Genomic DNA, 20,707 nt, shown 5'->3' on the forward strand with positions numbered 1-20,707 from the left:
ATGAACCATGAATCATGTGCAATGAACTGTCAAAATGATGAAAATATTCTCTATGAACTGAGCTTCACTCATTTTAACATAGATGGAACTAGTAGACAAAAATTGGTTGCAAAGTTTTAGTGTGAGATATACCGGGTGTTATTAAATCAATAGCCCTAGGTTAATTTTGTTCATTTATTAAAAATAGAAAATTAATTTTTGGGTTGGGGTTTGTCTATGATTTTCCCAGATATAATTTGAAATTTCTTTATGTCAAATGAAAGCCTAACAATTGGATTTTCAATAATAGTTTGTAGTGTTGGATATGTTTATAAAATAAGAAGTCAAGAGAATGTTTATAAAATAAGAAGTCAAGAGTCAGACAATTTATTTCAAAATTTTGGATCTGACCCATTTATTAAAATTGGAATTGCTGAAAATTTTTTAGTATCTATCAGCATAGATAATATATATTTATGTTATACTCCTACCAGCCAATTTTGATTTTTTAATTTTTACGATCTTGTTACTACAAGAGTAGTTATCAATGAGATATAATTTTTTAAAAAGGAATAAAAAGTTTTTGTCAAAATTTTCTGGAAATACTTTGGAAGTTAAATCGAGCGATTTCATGGTGCAAGGGTGTGCACTTGAAGCCACTCCTAACTATTGGGAAAGGAAAATACACAGAATTATGCCGCATACAACCCTTCATTTAAAAAAAGTAGTGGATTGGGTTATTTTTAGTGATGCCACGATCCAAAATCAGGATACTAATTTTCGCTTTGCCTTTCGGTGACTTATACCCGTTTCATATCGTTTCTGTCGTCTCCGATGGTCATATTTTTTTAAGGTAAAATTTTTTTATAATCACGATGACTAAGAACTTGAAAGTCTATATATCTGGTTAATTTTATTCAAAACTAATTTTAAACATTCTAATATATTGAAATGATGTAAGAAGAATGTTTTATAGAATGAATTTAATAATAAGTTCATTTATTATACCGAAATAATTGTACTAAGATGTATATTATGTTCTGTTATTACCTCCATATGGAAATGCCCTTACTTGGAAACTAAAATGAAAGTTTTTTCTGGTTAGCTAAATTTAAAGGTAGTTAGGTTGGTATGTAGGTGTACTGAAGAGCAGGTTCAGCAATATTAACCTTATAGTTCTAGGAAACCCACGACCCGAGAGAACTAACGACAAAAGCATCCAATGAGACCCTATAGCCTTTCGAAGATATCTTTTTATATTGGCCGAGCTTTTGCTGCCGAGCTATATCTAATTCATCCAGGGCATTCTCAAATTAAATACAGATGTTAATGATTTTAACTTTTTTGCTAGTCTCGACCAGGTCACAGGACAAGATAACACCCGGGGGTACAGGTGATCTGCGAACAAGCCACGCCACTGAATGTCTCATTGATACAACCACAATGTTGACACCGTTGATCCCCGTTCCTGAATCGCCGTATTCCATTTAATGGAACGACGTTTAGCTGGGCGTGGCAGATAAAGCGGTAATTGAACGGTAATCTTGGTGTTGGAGCAAGGAAAATGTCATCCTTAATTATGATATACTCAAAAAGAAAAAATCGTTTCATTTTCACATTTTATAGCCGTTTGCGGTGTCTTTATGCTCAATCAGCGTCAACCTACAACTGAGAGGCAAACTTTTCTCAATATTTGCTGTACATGCAGGTTGTGTGTAGAAGATTTGACAGCAAATTTTATAGAAGGTTGTGGTGAGACTTTTAGAGTTGGATGGTGTTGCACAGGTATAAGGTAGTTAGGTATGCTCTGATGCCGATCGTATGGATAGGAGTGGTTTAGTTAGGTACTAAATATATTCTTAATAGTGATAGTGACTAGCAATAATATATTTTATATCAAATATTTATCATAACGGGTGCTTACGATATATTGTATATAAATATAATAGGTATGAGTGAAGGTTGGTTGATTCCGCTTTAGAAACTATTCGTAAAGTGTGAATAGAATAGAGCAATCTTGTTGGGAACTGTGAATTGAAAATTTGATGCTCGTCGCCACCGTTATCGTAATATGTCGGGGTACCGCGAATTCCAAGGCGGTGGGGTTCTATTTTACTCTATACATTCAATCGCTTGTTGGCACTTGTGAATTCAAGGCATGCGACATCATATACCGCTACGTCTTATATAATATAATGGTTACCCGAATAGAGTTTTACTATTATATTGTGTTGTATTGTCGACACAAACGACAATATTCAGTATTGGACACCACAAGTGTGAATGAATCATAGACTTCGATTAATATTTTTACAATTTTTATTTATTAGATATAATAGGGGTGCCCAAGAGGGGATTTGTGTAGTAACTCGCGCGCATCAACTTAACATATGAGGGGTTTCTTGGACCTCCTTTAGTAACTCCTTCAAATTTAGCCCTAAATATGGGGGGACGCGCGTAGGGCAGATATCAGATTAGTAAAAAAATTGCGATAGGTGAATTAACTCGAGCGCGTCAGATTAAGATATAGTGGGTTAATTACATGCTAAAAAATGTACATTTCAGTAATCTTATGATTTAAGCGTGACGCAAAGAAATGACAGGCTTGCAATATTGCGTTACTCGTAGTAACTTGAGTGCGATATATAAAGCTTAAAAATATTGATGATGCCATGGACAAAATTTTGGTATAGGTGTTCATGAAATCCCTTAATTAGTCCATTTCCGTTTGCCTGTCTGTTTGTCTCTCTGGAAACACGATAAAGGGGTTACAAATGTTGGGTAGAAAATCCAACTGCTGAATGTTTGCCGGTGAAGAGGGGTGGTGGTTTAAAAGGGTGGCAAACGATTTTTTGCGATTTGCTGCTTAAATGCTCGTATTTTTATCATTTTTGTAAAAAAAATGTAATTGTTATGTAATTTGATACAATTGAATCTATTTGACTTCCTAATAGTCTGGTATTTTTTTGTTTTTCTAAGTTTTCTAAGTAGTTTCTGAGAAATTGGTAAAAAAGCTCATTTTTTAAAGTCGCTCAAAAAGTACGGTCATTTTCTTCGTAAAGACATCAAATTTCATATAAAAAATAAAACAATCTTACTATATACAAAAAACATTCTGAAAATTGCCTAAAAAACTGAACTGAACTTGAAAAATTATATAATAATCAAATGTCATATCTATTCCCATTTTGTAATTTTTTATGCAATACAAATTACACATGTGATGTAATATTGTGTAGAAGTTGTCTCATGTATGTATGAGACAATTTCGCGTTAGAGGTGTAAAAAGCTTTTAAGTTTTAAGAGAAAATGTATGAAAATATCATAAAAAGTTTAGTATAATATGTGTAGAAGTCTGTAAGTGAGAATGTTGGATCCTGATACATTCCAATGTACATTTTATATTAAAACTGTCTTCAAGATGGTGGGTGGGGTGATGTGAAATGTATAGATGGTATTATATTTGTGTGTTGTATACGGTTTTCAAACTTAAATTACAATTCACCATCTTATTTTACACACTTACTTTTTCAAAACATAAAATATATACTTACATTCTTTTTTCTTTTTTTTTTTTTACTTCTAGAGTTTTCATTCTACAGAAGAAACTTCTAGTGGCGTTCTATATGTTTATTTATTAACGTTAATTTATAATATCATTTTGAAAATTTGCTCTAATTGCTAGATTAAGGTAATACGAGCACCAAGGCAATTTTATACTTAGGTAGGGTCGAAATTATTTGTACCTTACTTTCAACTTTGATGATGAGTTTTGTTTGTAAACTTGAAAATTAAATTATGATTTTTAAGAAAGAAATCTTAAAATTAAAAATTAAATTATTCTTAAAAGTAAACACTTATAATTATACTTCTTGTAAGATGATTTTATTTGAATAATTCAAGATTGCGATGATGACCTAGAAAGGATTTAAATTTTATTTTACTCTTTTTATTCCATTCTAACTTCTAAGAAAAACTGTCTCATTGACCTCAATTTTTACGTCCTGAGTACGCTGTAAAAATTTCAGCTCGATATCTTTTTTCGTTTTTGAGTTATCGTGTCCACAGACGGACGGACGGACAACCGGAAATGGACTAATTAGGTGATTTTATGAACACTTATGACAAAATTTTTTTCCTAGCATCATTATTTTTAAGCGCTACAAACTTTCGACTAAACTTAATATACTATGTATATTTCATATATAAATGGTATAATAATCATTAAATTGTAATAAAATATAATTAGTTTTTCAAAAAAAGTACGACGAGGATGGGATTCGAACCCACGCGTGCAGAGCACATTGGATTAGCAGTCCAACGCCTTAACCACTCGGCCACCTCGTCATGTTGGTACCGGCTCGTTATAATACTATTTAACTATATGCCATATAAGTCATTTTGTTCATTCATTGTTTTTAAAAATTAATGATGTTGCAATTAATTTTAAAATTATATTTACATCTAAATAGTTGACTTTTTTCGTAGTTGAAAAATGTTATGTATTTCAATTTTTAATCCTGTTTTTATTTTATTTAGAACTTCATGATGAATCCTATTACGGTATTGTTTCGAGGCAATTATTATTAGATTAAAATTTGAAAATACTCTGCTACTATCTAATTTTTGAACGCTGACAGATTCCTATTACTATTAAACGCACTTGGGCCACTTTTCTAAATTTGTGAATACTTCATAATATGGTGGAAGCGCAAATAAATCAATTAAACATATCTATTCGTTACAATACTAAATGTTCCCAGCGCTTCCACCAAAATTGTGTTGTATCTTTTTCTTAAATTTTGTAATTAATAACTTAAATTATATGTTGCAATCAATTTTATGATTTAATTTTATGGTACGTAGAACGTAAAGTAAAAATTGTGCAATCATTTATTAAAATTTTAATGAACAACTGTATTTTTGTGGTGATACTAATGGAACACAAATAAATGTTTAGTACCTATTGAAAAAAATATACATCTTAAAAATCTATTGATTTTATTACAGTTTTGTCCCTTTAAAATAAATTCCATAGCAATTTTTTTTAAACACAAATAAGTTGATTGTTATCATGGTAGAACTAGACATACTGGAGTAAAACTAAGCAAAAAAAGGCTGTTATATGGATTAAAAGTTCGGGCAGCAAAACTTTGGGGTTTTTCTTTTCACATCAAAATAAGTATTTTTTGAAATTTTTTACTTTCCCGGAGTGGTGCAACATGCCTAACCAACAAAATGGCGTCAAAAATGGAATTTTTTTTTCAGAAATTTTATCATTTTTATTTCATATTCGCAATGGGAGACATCGGTGCATATCCAAATTTGGTAGGTTTGTAATCAATGTTAAGAACTACTCCTCATTTTTTTTGGGGAGGTTTCGACACTTCCCCTCCCAGTTATATATATATGTATACATACATATGGTAAAACAGTTCATTTGACTGTAATTTGGAAAATATTTAATTGATTTTATTGAAACTAATACCAATAGTAGGTTTTATTACTTACAACTTTCGGTTAAAATTTTAGCGAAATCCGTTCAATAGTTCGGCCAAAATTTCCAATTTAGTGAATTGTTTAAAATGGCTGGAAAGGGAAAGTAAAACATTTCAAAAAATACTTATTTTGATGTGAAAAGAAAAACCCCAAAGTTTCGCTGCCCGAACTTTTAATCCATACACAAGGCGTAATTTTACTCTACTAACAAAGGTATGCTGGATGTAGGACGAGTTTTCGTTCAGTTCGCGCATGAACCCAGTCGACGCCATTTTAGTTTTTCCCGCTTCCTGGTTCAAATGCTGTAAAAAACGTGAATACGTTTGTGTGAACAATCCTTGTGTGAAAAATAGTTCCTTACAATGAATGAATAATTAATGATTAATGAACTTTTTCCGCCTCAGATTTTTTCAATTTTTTTGAGTCAACTCGACTTTGAAATAATATGTAAACAAAACATTGACCAATTTGACTGCTCGAATGGAATAGTGTAGGGGCGAGTGCCAACAAAAAGATTCTTAAACAAGAACAAAATTGCAATTTTCTCATATATAATTATGTGGGATTTTCTTTCGCAAAGTGCTCGCCATCGATTTATAAACTAATATTGGGCCGGAAAAATGATTAAAAGTTGTTTTTACCAATATTACGTCATCAGAATGGCTGACAGCGTTTTTGCGAGAATAAAGCGTTTTGTGTGGCTTTTAATTAGGAAAATCAATATTTTTAAAGTACTTTTTCAAACATAGTAGAACACCCTATTGATTTTATTTGGTAAATACTACAAGATACAGTAAAATAAAATACATATACGTTGTTGATATGTGTGTATAAATTTTCAGTTCACTTGACAAATTCACAACAACACAAACGTTTAGTTTAAAAACACACACACACAAATTATATATAAATAAATGGTGTGAACTGATGTATTCATCATGGTGAGAAATAATGACTTCAATTAACACCATTTAAAATGGGTGTTTTAAGGTGTAAAAATAAATCTAGCAACAAATCACATAACAACAACAAAAACAAACAACATTTAACATCATCAACATCATCATCATCATCATCATCATCATTTATTGTAGCTCTCTAGGTAGCTCCCCAACCATATTCGTATTTATTTCTTGCACTTGTTATTAAAATATACATAGTTTAATACACTGTAGGTACATATGTTCTTATAAAAATATTATACAGGTGGTTTTCATTACCTTATTGCACAAAATCAGTGTAAAACAAGTGAAAATAAACAATTGATTGAGTTCATTGTTGAAATACCATGTATAGGCAGTGTTCATTACGCATTCGTTTGTTTTTTTACGTCATATAAGTAAAGAAAGATACATTGTTTGTTATATATATCTGTACATATAGTGTAGTATATAAGCCGGAAAATACCATCAAATGTGGAAAAGTGGTGGAACAGCTCCGATTTAAAAATTTTTTTGTGTACGTGTTCCTTAGACCTTTAGGAACATTCAGCCGCACTAACCTTGGCATAACAGAAAAAAATGAGGAAATTAGGGTAGTTTTCTCATCCCCAGAGCATTCCAAATAATAACAGAGAAAAAAAATCAATATTTCTACTCGAAAATCGTCTCTCGAGGGTTTTTGAGGTCGCTGATCATGAATTCAAGTTTAAAAAGCAACTCAATACAGTTGCAATCCCACTAAAACTACCCCTAGAAGTGATAAACAAAAACTTTACTATATTCAAAATTTTTCTTCAGAAATCGTCTCTTGTGGAGCTTTAAGGTTCGCTGTTCATTAATTTAAAGTAAAAAGCAATTGAGAATAGTTTCAACCCCATTTAAACTACCCCTAGAAGTGTCAATGATAATAAAAATTGAAAATTCTGAATTTCATCTCAGAAATTGTCTCTCTGTGGTTCTTGAAACCTATTAGTGCTATGTTAATTTTGACCACAAATTTGAAAAGTATGGCCCAAATTTAGTAGAATTACATACTTGGTTTGTCAAAATTGGATAAAATTTCGATGTAATAGAGCAAAATCAATATTTTGAATTTTGATGACGTCATCAAGTTCAAAAATTTGATTTTTTTAATAACACAGGCAATTTTGATCCGATCTTATCGGAATTTTTTTTGAAACCCACTAATTTTGGGTCATTTTTTTCAGCTGTGATGTCAGTTTTTCGCTTGTTATCACTTATGTGCTTATTTCCGAAACCAGACCTTCACATTTTTGAAACCTATTAGTGCTAGGTTAATTTTGACCACAAATTTGAAAAGTATGGCCCAAATTTAGTAGAATTACATACTTGGTTTGTAAATATTGGATAAAATTTCGATGTAATAGAGCAAATTAAATATTTTGAATTTTGATGACGTCATCAAGTTCAAAAATTTGATTTTTTTAATAACACAGGCAATTTTGATCCGATCTTATTGGAATTTTTTTTGAAACGCACTAATTTTGGGTCATTCTTTTCAGCTGTGATGTCAGTTTTACGCTAGTTATCACTTATGTGCTTAATTCCGGGACCAGACCTCCACATTCTTGAAATCTAATAGAGCTAGGTTAATTTTGATCATAAATTTGAAAAATATGCCCTAAATTTAGTATAATTACATACTTGGTTTACCAAAATTGGATAAAATTTCGATGTAATAGAGCAAAATTAAATATTTTGAATTTTGATGACGTCATCAAGTTCAAAAATTCGATTTTTTTAATAACACAGACAATTTTGATCCGATCTTATTGGAATTTTTTTTGAAACCCACTAATTTTGGGTTATTCTTTTCAGCTATGAAGCCAGTTTTTCGCTAGTTATAACTTATGTGCTTAATTCCGGGACCAGACCTCCACATTCTTGAAATCTAATAGAGCTAGGTTAATTTTGAGCACAAATTTGAAAAGTATGACCCAAATTTAGTAGAATTACATACTTGGTTTGTAAATATTGGATAAAATTTCGATGTAATAGAGCAAATTAAATATTTTGAATTTTGATGACGTCATCAAGTTCAAAAATTTGATTTTTTTAATAACACAGGCAATTTTGATCCGATCTTATTGGAATTTTTTTTGAAACGCACTAATTTTGGGTCATTCTTTTCAGCTGTGATGTCAGTTTTACGCTAGTTATCACTTATGTGCTTAATTCCGGGACCAGACCTCCACATTCTTGAAATCTAATAGAGCTAGGTTAATTTTGATCATAAATTTGAAAAATATGCCCTAAATTTAGTATAATTACATACTTGGTTTACCAAAATTGGATAAAATTTCGATGTAATAGAGCAAAATTAAATATTTTGAATTTTGATGACGTCATCAAGTTCAAAAATTCGATTTTTTTAATAACACAGACAATTTTGATCCGATCTTATTGGAATTTTTTTTGAAACCCACTAATTTTGGGTTATTCTTTTCAGCTATGAAGCCAGTTTTTCGCTAGTTATAACTTATGTGCTTAATTCCGGGACCAGACCTCCACATTCTTGAAATCTAATAGAGCTAGGTTAATTTTGAGCACAAATTTGCAAAGTATGGCCCAAATTTAGTAGAATTACATACTTGGTTTGTAAAAATTGGATAAAATTTCGATGTCATAGAGCAAAATTAAATATTTTGAATTTTGATGACGTCATCAAGTTAAAAAATTCGATTTTTTTAATAACACAGACAATTTTGATCCGATCTTATTGGAATTTTTTTTGAAACCCACTAATTTTGGGTTATTCTTTTCAGCTATGAAGCCAGTTTTTCGCTAGTTATCACTTATGTGCTTAATTCCGGGACCAGACCTCCACAAGTTTTTGGTTTTAACTCCCAACCAGCCACAAAAAACTTTTAAAGAAAGAAACACATATAACACAAATAAATATAGCAAATAATGAATCCAAAAGATCAGAAAAAATAAGTTATTTCGTAAACTCTAAATGTACCTTTTTCAAGAAATTATATCTTACCTCTGAAATAAAAAAACTTGATTTTGTTTCCTTAAAATATAAAACATTAAGCAAAATCCGAAAATTATTTTGTGCACGATTACTGTAGAATGGTGGAATACAGTCGAATATCTGTCAATCACGAGGCACAATGAAACAACCGCTAAATTTGTATCTTAATCCAAGAAAAATTCAGAACAAATTAAACAGAATTTTTAAGTTAACAAGACCAACCAGACTTTATTAATTATTAATATTTGTGTAATTTGTTCTGAAATTTTCTTGGAATAAGGTACAAATATAACGATTGTTCCATTGTACCCCGTGTTCCACTGTGCTTCACCCCCTTGTACTTCACCTATGTACTATGTGTATAATGGTAAAGTATAATAAATCACCTGTATATAATTTATAAAAAAAAAAAATAAATTCAATTTAAGTACAATTTTAACGAATAATGTTGATCGAGAATATGGTGTTTGTTCGTATATTTCTTTCGAACAACATCTATAGATTTTATTATATTTTTTTCGATGTTATTATTTTTAATATGCACACAAAAACATATATACCATATTTTCTCGATTTTTATTACGTATGCCTTTTGTAGTGTCCGTAGGTTAAACTAAAGAATTCTGCATACTAGTAACATCAGTGTATATTGACTTGACACTTTCTTTTTTGTCCCAGCTAAATTTCAAGAAAACCAACAACAAATGTATAAAAAAATTTAGTTCGGAAGAAATAGGATATATTGAAGTAAATCGGAAAAAGTGGATCTTAGCTAGTTCAACTCAAGTGCGACTTTCTTCTTACAACATGTACTTTTATGGAAAAATAGTGACAATCACCGCAGGCTGGCAGTATGACGGTAATTTGAAATCAAACGTGGGAGAATTTCCGAAATCTGCTGTAAAATAAAGTAAGGAAAAACTGAAAAAAAATTTCTGCCGCTTGCCAAATAACTTGATGGCACGTTACACAGTATTGGCAGATTTTATTTATTTAAAAATACAATTTATATTTTACTTAAGGTAGGACGAGCGCCAAGGCAAGTTTAGACTTGTAGTTGAAATGATTTGTACCTTATTTTCAACTTTGATAAAGAGTTTTGCTATAACTTCATGAATGTAGACGAAAAATAATAATAAAATTTTTCGAAATCTGCCTTGGTTTTCCAAATATCGAAAGCTTTATTCATACTTTTCGTTTTATATTGTCAAGTTATAAAATAATTCATCATCAAAAATAAAAATATATATTTTTTTAAACTTGTGGCCTCACTACCGTGCTCATACATTGGTTTTATGGTAAAACGGTAGACAGATGATGTACTTTCATGGATTTCTCCAAAACTAGTCGTAAAAATTAAAAAAAAAAAAAAACTATTTAAATTAAAGTTAAAACCTTAATAAATTATTGAAAACAAAAAACCCCGTTGTTCCCGACTAATTAAGGATTTATGAGCATGGTTAGGTTAGCTTAGTTATAAGATATAAGACGAAAAGTTAGAATACAATTTTTCGATATCTGGAATAATTTTAAAATTATCGAAAATTGAGAATTTTAATTATTTAGCTTTCGATATTTCGAAAACCAAGGAAGATATAAAAAAACTGTGTTATTATTTTTCGTCTATATTCATGAAGTTATAACAAAATTCATCATTAAAGTTGAAAATAAGGTACAAATAATTTCAACCACAAATCTAAACTTGCCTTAGCGCTCGTTCTACCTTAAGTACGTTCACAAAACGATATCGTTAAATACACACTTGATGAATTGTTTTATATTCGTTAATTGTACCTCACCGTTTGTTAGTTTTCTTCTCGTTTTAATAATTATTATTTTTATTGTTTACAATGTGTGCTTAAAATGTATTGTAAATATTTTTCTTGTCATTTTCTCTGTAGAATAATGAATTTTAATATTAATACGAAAATCTGCGATTAGTGTCACAAACTCACAATGAATTCGAATAATATTTGTATAGAAATTCATAATTAAATTATCTTAGTTTTTCAAGAAAAGATTTTAACTGACGAAAAATATTGTAGCCTTATAGTCTTTTAACAATAAGGTATTCTACGTTGTTTGAAAAAGTACGTCAAAATATGGATTTTCCTAATAAAACCCACAAAAAAATGTATTTCGGCTAAATAAACACGCTTTCTTTCCATGAAATTAAAATTAATTGTAAATCTTTTTCATTCTCCCAAAACACTGTCAGGCATTTTGGTGACGTAATATTGGTAAAAACAACGCATAAATAAAGTTGATGGTAACATAACTTACAATTACTATGAAAGCCATCAACAAATTAGTAATTAATGCATATTATTGTTGCCTATATGATGTCACATCATGGCGGCTCGTGTTTTAAGTCACGTGATATACAGATTAAAAATTACGACTTTTAATTTTAATATAATAAAACAATAATGTACTTTTACGACTCCAAATCAGAATATTTAAGTATATTTCTATAAAAATTTTAATTTTTATCAAATTTCAAAGTTTATTTACCAATGCATTGGTGTGAAAACTATTATTTCTCCATTTCGAAGCTTTCAGCCATTTGTTTAAAAAAAATTTTGTATTTTTTTTGTAAATTTAGTAACCTAAATGTCCAATTTTCCCGTGACTCATGCATGAGCACGAACCACAGTTTTCGCATCACTACTTGTCATAGATGCCTGAAATTTTAGTCTCAATAAAAGCGAATTTTTTTTACAATACAATTAAAATAAAATATTTAACACAAAAACTTGACCACCCTGATAACATCTTCCGTGAACCTGGTTAGACTAGATCACCTGCCCGGTAGGATATACGACCGGCAGGTAACTTGATCGAACTATCTTAATACTGACTTAAATCTTTAGTAAATATATAAAGTAACAGAGATTAAATATCTATATAGATTTAAGACGAATTATCCTATAAACACTTAACAATTATTTCTATTTAAAGGAAATAAAGATAAATAATGTATAAAAGAAATTAATAACAATAATAATAAATATTTAACACACAAAGTTTACAAAAATTTCTTTTCATTCAATAAACGAAATTGATATTATTTTGCAAAAAAATACAACATAAAAAATATCCTAAAGTATATTAAATTACACATAATAACATTGGTCAAAATTACTAAGGTGTGTCCATCTTTTGTAACATGTTATTAGTGAATATGGAATCTAACTGCATGAGAGTGTGAAGCCAGGTTCAAGCCAAACAAGTATATGTGTGTGCACGGGCTTTTATAGAAGGTTTATTTTTTGATTTATCGTAAAAAATCGTTGGGTTTTGTTTATTTACTGATTTAATGATCATCAAAACATGATATTTTTCTGTTGAATTGAAATTTAAAATGGGTAAATGTCAAGTTCTTTTTTTCAAGAAAACTGAGCTATGGGTCATAAAATTTTAGGACACAATTTGAAAACTGTAGGATCGTAAATATTTAGAAAATGAAAAGTCTATGGCCATATTTAAAGTTTAGACACTATGTTCATATGAAATTTTTTGCTTCTTTTCTTTAAGAAATCCGATTGTCAGTGTATTATTGAATCACACTGTATTTTAATACCTACATAGAGTATCTGCACGCGTAGCAAGAGCTAAGGCTAAGTTCTTTCAAGAAGCAAAATCGGATCGTACATATAAATGGGAACTTAACGAACTTATCGTTGAGTATTAGAAAAATTGAATTGTTAACGCGAAAAGCTTTCGCTAATTATAATAATCAATTTATAGAATTTCTCAACGAGTGGCAATTTAATTTTTTAGCCAACAAAACTGTCTTTTATCAATACTCCAAAAGGTAGCTAAAATAATCCCAGAATATACATTTTATTATATGCTCACAAACAAAAGTTACATCAATGAATTTTTTGTTTCGACAAAATATTGTAATCAACCCAGAGAATATGACACGGCTGCTACAGAATTCCAAATTCCATAGAAACAAAATAACATTGAAAATTTTTTTCTAGAATATCAGCTTTTGCCAAATAATTATTTTTATCTAATTTTTGGTATTCAAAATGTCTCATTTTGGATTTTTGAAACTATTAGAGTTTTTGAAACTAATATATATTTTGTAAATCAGAACAAGTGTGATAGCAAAGGGCGAGCAGAAATCAAAATACCATTTATTGTTCGATATATAATTTAAATTCGAATGATCACATTTCATCAGTTTGTGGAAACTCATATTTACAATATAATGAAACGATATCGAAATTATAACTAGTTTCGTTAGCGTAACTGAATTCGGTTCTACACTCAACGAGTACATTTTATCATTCCACTATTCTGCCATATTGCCTGGCACACTTGCTGCTGACACCCTAGGATAAAAATTCAAGTTGTTAACTATATAGAAACTCTTGCCAAATATGTCGATTATGAAAAGAACTTTCTATATTTAATCCATGCGACCTTGATATCTACTAAATACATCAAAAATTGGAAACTTAGCTTTAACATCTTTATTATACCATGTATATATGAAATATACATAGTATATTAAGTTTAGTCCCAAGTTTGTAACGCTTAAAAATAATGATGCTAGGAAAAAAATTTTGTCATAGGTTTGTCATAAAATCACCTAATTAGTCCATTTCCGGTTGTCCGTCCGTCTGTGGACACGATAACTCAAAAACGAAAAAAAATATCGAGCTGAAATTTTCACAGCGTACTCAGGACGTAAAAAGTGAGATCAAGTTCGTAAATGAGCATCATAGGTCAATTGGGTCTTGGGTCCGTAGAACCCATCTTGTAAACCGTTAGAGATAGAACAAAAGTTTAAGTGTAAAAAATGTTCCTTATCAAAAATTAAACAACTTTTGTTTGAAACATTTTTTCGTAAACATCACTGTTTACCCGTGAGGGCGCAAATTAGGCGGAAATTTTATAATATGTACTATACTTGATTATCAGTTATGTATGTGTCACATGTTTGTATGTGTATTATGATAAAGAAATCAACACTGACTATGCATGGTATTTCAACAATTAACTCAGTCAATTGTTTGTTTTCACTTGTTACATAATATGTTTTCGTACAAATCAGACTAGCTCAGAACTGGACCTCTTTTTAACATTTATATTTTTGGTGGGATATACCATATCATGTGTCAAAATCTAACAAATCGTTCACTGTACTTGATATTTGACATTATTATTTTTTTATATTTTATATTTTATTATTTACAATATTGTTCCAAAATATATTTTTTTTGTTATAATATATAAAACAACCCCCTGAATGATCAGATTATTAGGTAACAATGCATAAAATATTTCATTGTGTTTGTTATATGATATTATTTAATATATATCATATATTATATATTATATTGTGTATAATACAGTAACTAACATACATGCTTATAAATTATATGTTATATAATAACATAAATATTTATATGCAGGTACAGTTAAACTGTTGAATACCGCACTTAATAACTATAGTAAATAATGTATTAATTGATTTTATCTTCAATAGAATCTATATTGTTCGCGTTTTAGTATTCTTCTGAATAGTTTTTTTTTTATATGTAGTGTGCCATTTATTGAACACTTACTTCACTTATTGTTTTTAAAAGCAAAGTGGAACGTTTTTATGTCATAATTTCCAATACCCTATTTGGCAATAATTAGGGTTGCCACTTTTGAAAAATTACTAAAAATCTACTATAATTTATATTTTTTCGTTGTATTAATTATATAATATAATATATATAATTCGACATCCAAGGCAGATATCGAAAATTTTTTCTTATTTTTCGTCTACATTCATGAAGTCAATAATAAAATTCATCATCAAAGTTGACCATAAGATAAAAATAATTTCAACCTTAAATTTAGCCTGCTCGTACAATCCTCATATGGATGGAGACACTTAGTTTTTTACTTTATTATATTATAAATATAATAAAGTATTGTGATTGAAAAAAAAAATCGATATCGGGGTTTCAACGGAAATACACGTTTTGAGGGTCCCTGATTACCAAATCAGGTATGTCGGAATGTCGGTATGTCTGTTACCAAGCTGGAGCCTTCAATTTTCAACCGATTTTTCTCAAACTCGGTACATACTCGGTCATAATTCCAGACGATTTGTTAATTTTTTCCCTAGGCCTTTTTTTTAAGGGTACTTCCCTCTAGACCAAAACAGAATTTTTGGGGTTTTCTCAAGAACGGCTCTAACGATTTCGATTAATCTGGGCACAAGGCAAGACCTTAAGGTGTTCATGGGATTGGTATAAGCTACATATCCGGGAAAATTCGAGAATGTCCACAACCTAGGGAAAACCTTTCCAAATACAGGTCCTAGGTTTGATATAGCTCTCCTCTGGGACCCCTCCCCCTGGAGCCGTAGAGCTGGATGGAATGAAAGCGTCAAAAGTAGTCAAATCAACCCAACCCAAAATTGATCAAATATTATTTAAAATGTCTTCTTAAGTAACTTTTGTAACTTGGTAATATTTGCTTAGCCTCACCCTTACCAAACTACATCCTTCTAAATATTATATTAAGTCCAATAAATACTTAAGCCTGTTCCTCATAATTATTCAAAATGATCACATCATCAAATAAATCAAATAAGAAATTAAAAAAAGTTTAATTAAGCCAAATTAGTGAAGTAAAGAAACTGAAGCTTTTCCTTGTTGTTAAATAATTCTTACAATTGGCTGCTTTCAATAAAAATATTACAAGAATAATATATCAATTTTATAATATGGCACAAAATGAAAAAACAAAATTAAATTAGGCGGGATTTCGCTCTACCTTTACTGTTTCAGGAGGATTATAAATCACAAAAAAAAGTACAGCAAGAAAGTAAATCAATTTCAATGTACAGTTCAATTATCGTAGTTCCCCAAACTATTTTAACATAAATTAACGCTAGGTTCTCTCAATAAGTGCGAACAACTTGAATAGAGGCGATGATCTTTAAACGGCTGAGTATACATTTTCTATAAGCGTAAATATCTAAGTATTCAAAAACACTCTCCATCAAATTATCTTTTACTTTAAAGCCTTCTCCAAGCTGAACCGATTTTGAGGATCATCGTCTATTTTTTAGGTGTTCCCCATAAATTATCTTTCAAACGAAACAAAAAAAAAAAACAACCAAATCGGTTCATTCGTTTAGCACTACGATGCCACAGACAGACATACAGACACATAGGCAGACAGACAGACACACATACGGTCCAACTTATAAAACCCCTTTTGTAGTTCGAGGGTTAAAAAAGTCATGAAAATCGGTTCATCCGTTTACGGAGTTACGATGCCATAAATGAATTGATTAGACCTGATTTTATGTCGGGGATTTTCATGTTACTTTCCATAGGAATAAAGGGATTTGACTGTGTTTCAAGCTGTTACTTTTATTTAGTTACTAATAATATCACATATACCAGAATTAAAGACCTACAGACAGGATTTGCTAAATATTGTATACATTTTTGATAATATGTTATAATATTTATTATTATTATAATATTGCTATTCATGGCATCGCATCATGATGGGTATCTAATTCACATACAAAGGCACCCCTTTGATATGTTTATTAAAAAGTGGTTAATTTTTCGTTATAAATATATCATTTTGTAATAATGTTACTGAAGGCTATAGGTATATATTTTATTTATACAATGAATTTTATTACTATATTATTTTTTAAATATTTTTTATTTGAGTTTTTTACCCGCGGTATAGTTCGTGTATATATATATGCAGAGCTTTTTATCATGAATAACTTGTTTTTATAAAATTAATAATAAACAGTTTTTCATGTTTTTCATATGTGAAAATTTGAGCCCGATTCGTCCAAATAATTTTTTTGAATTTTGAAAGTATTCAATTTTTTAAGTATTTTCTAAAATTTATATCTCAACTTCTATATAAATTAGAGACTTGTTTGAGTTGAAATTTTTCTTTCTAAGCCCTCTACTTTTAAGAAAAATATTGGTCATTTGCTTACATTCAAGCTCGGCTTCACAGCGAGCATCTCATTAAACCACTGTGTCAGAGAGATTTTGACAAGTTTTTAACCACCGAAAAAGGGGTGTTATAAGTTTGACCGCTATGTGTGTTTGTCTGTGGCATCGTAGTGCCTGAACGAATGAACCGATTTTAATTTCTTTGGTTTCATTTGAAAGGTAATTTAACGGAGAGTGTTCTTAGCTACTTTTCAAGTGCGAGTTTAGTTTGATGCCCCCGAATAATTGGCGATGATCTTCAAAATCGATTCAATTTGGAAAATGCATGATATATAAATAATTACTATGGAAATGAATGGTCAAATAAACCTGGTTCAATTCATTTCTAAAAGTGAAATGGGAAAATAATAAGGTAATTTAAAACAATAATTCAAAAGAACAATGTCAAATCAAATATTTCAATTTCAATTAAAATTAGAAGTTATTTTGTGTAGTTTAACAATGTTGTTATTAATTAAGTTCAAATATTGATATTTGAGTATATGCAAGGTATTTAAAAATTAGCTCACTTAGTTATTATCTTCACCGGTTCTCTTTGTAACAGTTAATAGTTCGTGTATGCATGCTAACTGTGTTTCTAAAAGTTATCCTGGATTTTTGATTACATGCACTTGCCTTATATGCATAATAAATATACATTTATAATTATGAATTATATCTGAATTGGGACCAGACGATTAGCTTTGCAGTTTATTAACATGAAGCACATATTTACCTTCATAAATTAAAGGTATACAATTTAATAGTCATGAGGCAAATGTACAGTTTTTGTATTCATAGAACAGTTAAAGATGTTATAAATAAAGGAAAATGAAAGAAACCGCTCACATTTTTCTGAGATGTCAAATAACATTAATAGCGTATGAGTTAGTGGCGCAAATGTTTCTATTTGTTAATAAACAATAAATTGTTAATCCAATGGAACGGCTTATGACAAAGTTGAAAATAGACATCTTGAATTACGTATACGTTATACATTTATAAAAATTACGATTATATGACAAACAGTTAACGTTTACGTCATACAAGTTGCCTAATTACTAATTTTTTAAGTGAGCTTTAACATTGATCGTTTCATTGAATTATAAATTTAATGTTTATTAACAAATGGAAACATTTACACCAATAACTCATGCCTTACTATTGATATTTGACATACCTAAAAAACACATTCCATGAGGTTTTAGCAAAATTTGAGCGATTTCTTTCATTATCTTTTAAAAACCGCTTTTTGTAACTTCTTTTACTCATTCTACACCCAAAATTCTAAGTTAAATGCTTTTTTTTCAATGAAGAACATGCATTTGTTCTTCTTGTATAGGTTGGCGAGTCAAGTAATATCAATGCCATAAGTTCGAAAAGAAATATTTCAAAAATATTCATTAACTGAATTGAGCATCCCAATAGGGGATAATCCTGATGTCAAATTGGCCATATTATCCATAAAAATGTAAAACTAAGCATTCAATTTACTTGCATTCAAAGGTTGCCCATCTCCTTTTAACAAAATAAAGTTCTATATGTAATCTCTATGGCGATACCCACGTATAACGTCTTTAGTGGGTATCTTCCTCTTTGTTTAATTAGGAATTTTAAACGTTCATATCTTGCACTCTAGTAAAGGCTTTTAAAAACAACTTCCCTTTTCTCTTCTTGAAGTTAGAACTCTTCGTCTGAAGTGATAATAAAAATTTAGTCCGATCCTCTGTTCCTATAAAATAGCATCGTTAAATCATGTCTCGTGAGGTAAGAGCCTCCAGTCTTCCGACTAAAAAAAGTATATGTGCACAAAGTGAATGTGAAATGGTTATGTATATAATTTTTTGTTCTTTCATTAAAATTAACTTAAAACGATTATGAAAATGTGTGTGCAAGAAGTTGTTTGTTTACCTAAAGAATAAAAAAAAAAAAAAAAAAAATGTTAGCACTTAATTGTGTTGTAACGTTACGTTGCAAAACATCAAATGTTTTTTTTCTATACATAAGGTTGGTATTACTTTTAAAATATACATTTTATGTTCTTTTTTTTTGTTACTTTGCTTACAAACTGTATATAATTTTCATAAGTATTTTAATATAACATATAACATGAAAAAAAAGCATAGTAAAATCATATTCAATATTTCTTGTTACATGAACGTTGCCATTATTTTAATGTTGATTAATATTTCCTAGTTATTAAAAAGTAGTCTGAGTAGATTTTAACTCACCTTGTCTTGACACACGGCTGCCAAATATGCGCCTTTTAAGGCGAAATTCGACTGAGGCAACATGTAGCATGTGGCATTGAAGTATGCTACACATAGGCTTTCAATAGAGATAAAGGGAACACAAAGCGACAAAAAATATGTCTGTTTGCCGCATGCTACAATTTGAACATTGTCGTCGTCTATCCAACAGTGAACGGATCGGTGCGGCTTGTAGCATGCAACTAGGAATCAGAACAAATTTAATTGAATTTTGTGTTACGTTGTCGCACGCCTACAATAAGCAACACTGGACAGCAAATATCGAGCCACATGTCGCTCAGTGTTAAGCCACATGTCGCCCAGTATCGAGCAACATGTCAGTATGCAATAAAAGGATAAAAAAATAAGTTGAAAAAATACAGTAAAAGTTTAAGTTAGCCCGAAACGTTTAAAATTGATATGAAAAAGAGAGCCTGTCATACTCCAACTTGCTCGATTTTTAGGCTAACAAGGGCGATACGAGGTTGTTATATTTAAAAAAAGTGGCAATTATAATTAAAAAAAGAAAATGGGTCTAATATCCAAACTTTTTTCCTAAAATTTTTTTATTGTTCCAAAAGTCGTTCGTTATCGAGCCAAAACATCGTGTGAAATCAATTTTTAGATAACATCAATAACAACGAAAATATGAAGGATTTATATGTACAAATAAAAAGAAAAATAACACTTGGTGGACTTCATAAAGGGAAATTGCTATAGAGACTACATGTTAAAAGTAGTTTTGCAAGAATAAGATTGGAAAATTTATTTAATTGCTTATATCTTTTATGTTTATCAATCGATTTTTATTTTGATTTCAGGGCTTGTCATCTATTGTCGGAAATTAAAAATTTTAACGAAAGATATATTGAAATCGACATCAGGACAAAGGCAAAAGAACTTGTTTTATAAACGCAACAATATCGCTTTTTAAGAGCATTTTCGTAGTTATTTTAGCGAGCCTTCTCTCACAGTTTTTTTTACCGATAATCTTTGTTGAAAATCGATTGCGTGTGCATGCTTCTAACGGTAAGAAATTTTTAGAAT

The 20,707-nt window shown here is 29.9% G+C and overlaps 1 non-coding gene across 1 annotated transcript; it reads right to left on the reverse strand.

The window, feature by feature from the left end:
* Positions 1-4,244: 4,244 nt before the first annotated feature.
* Trnas-gcu lies at positions 4,245-4,326 on the reverse strand. The gene has a single exon. It is a non-coding gene; the product is annotated as a tRNA-Ser (tRNA).
* Positions 4,327-20,707: the final 16,381 nt, after the last annotated feature.

The sequence above is a fragment of the Chrysoperla carnea genome, chromosome 4 (genome assembly GCF_905475395.1).
Source record: "Chrysoperla carnea chromosome 4, inChrCarn1.1, whole genome shotgun sequence".
NCBI lineage: Eukaryota > Metazoa > Arthropoda > Insecta > Neuroptera > Chrysopidae > Chrysoperla > Chrysoperla carnea.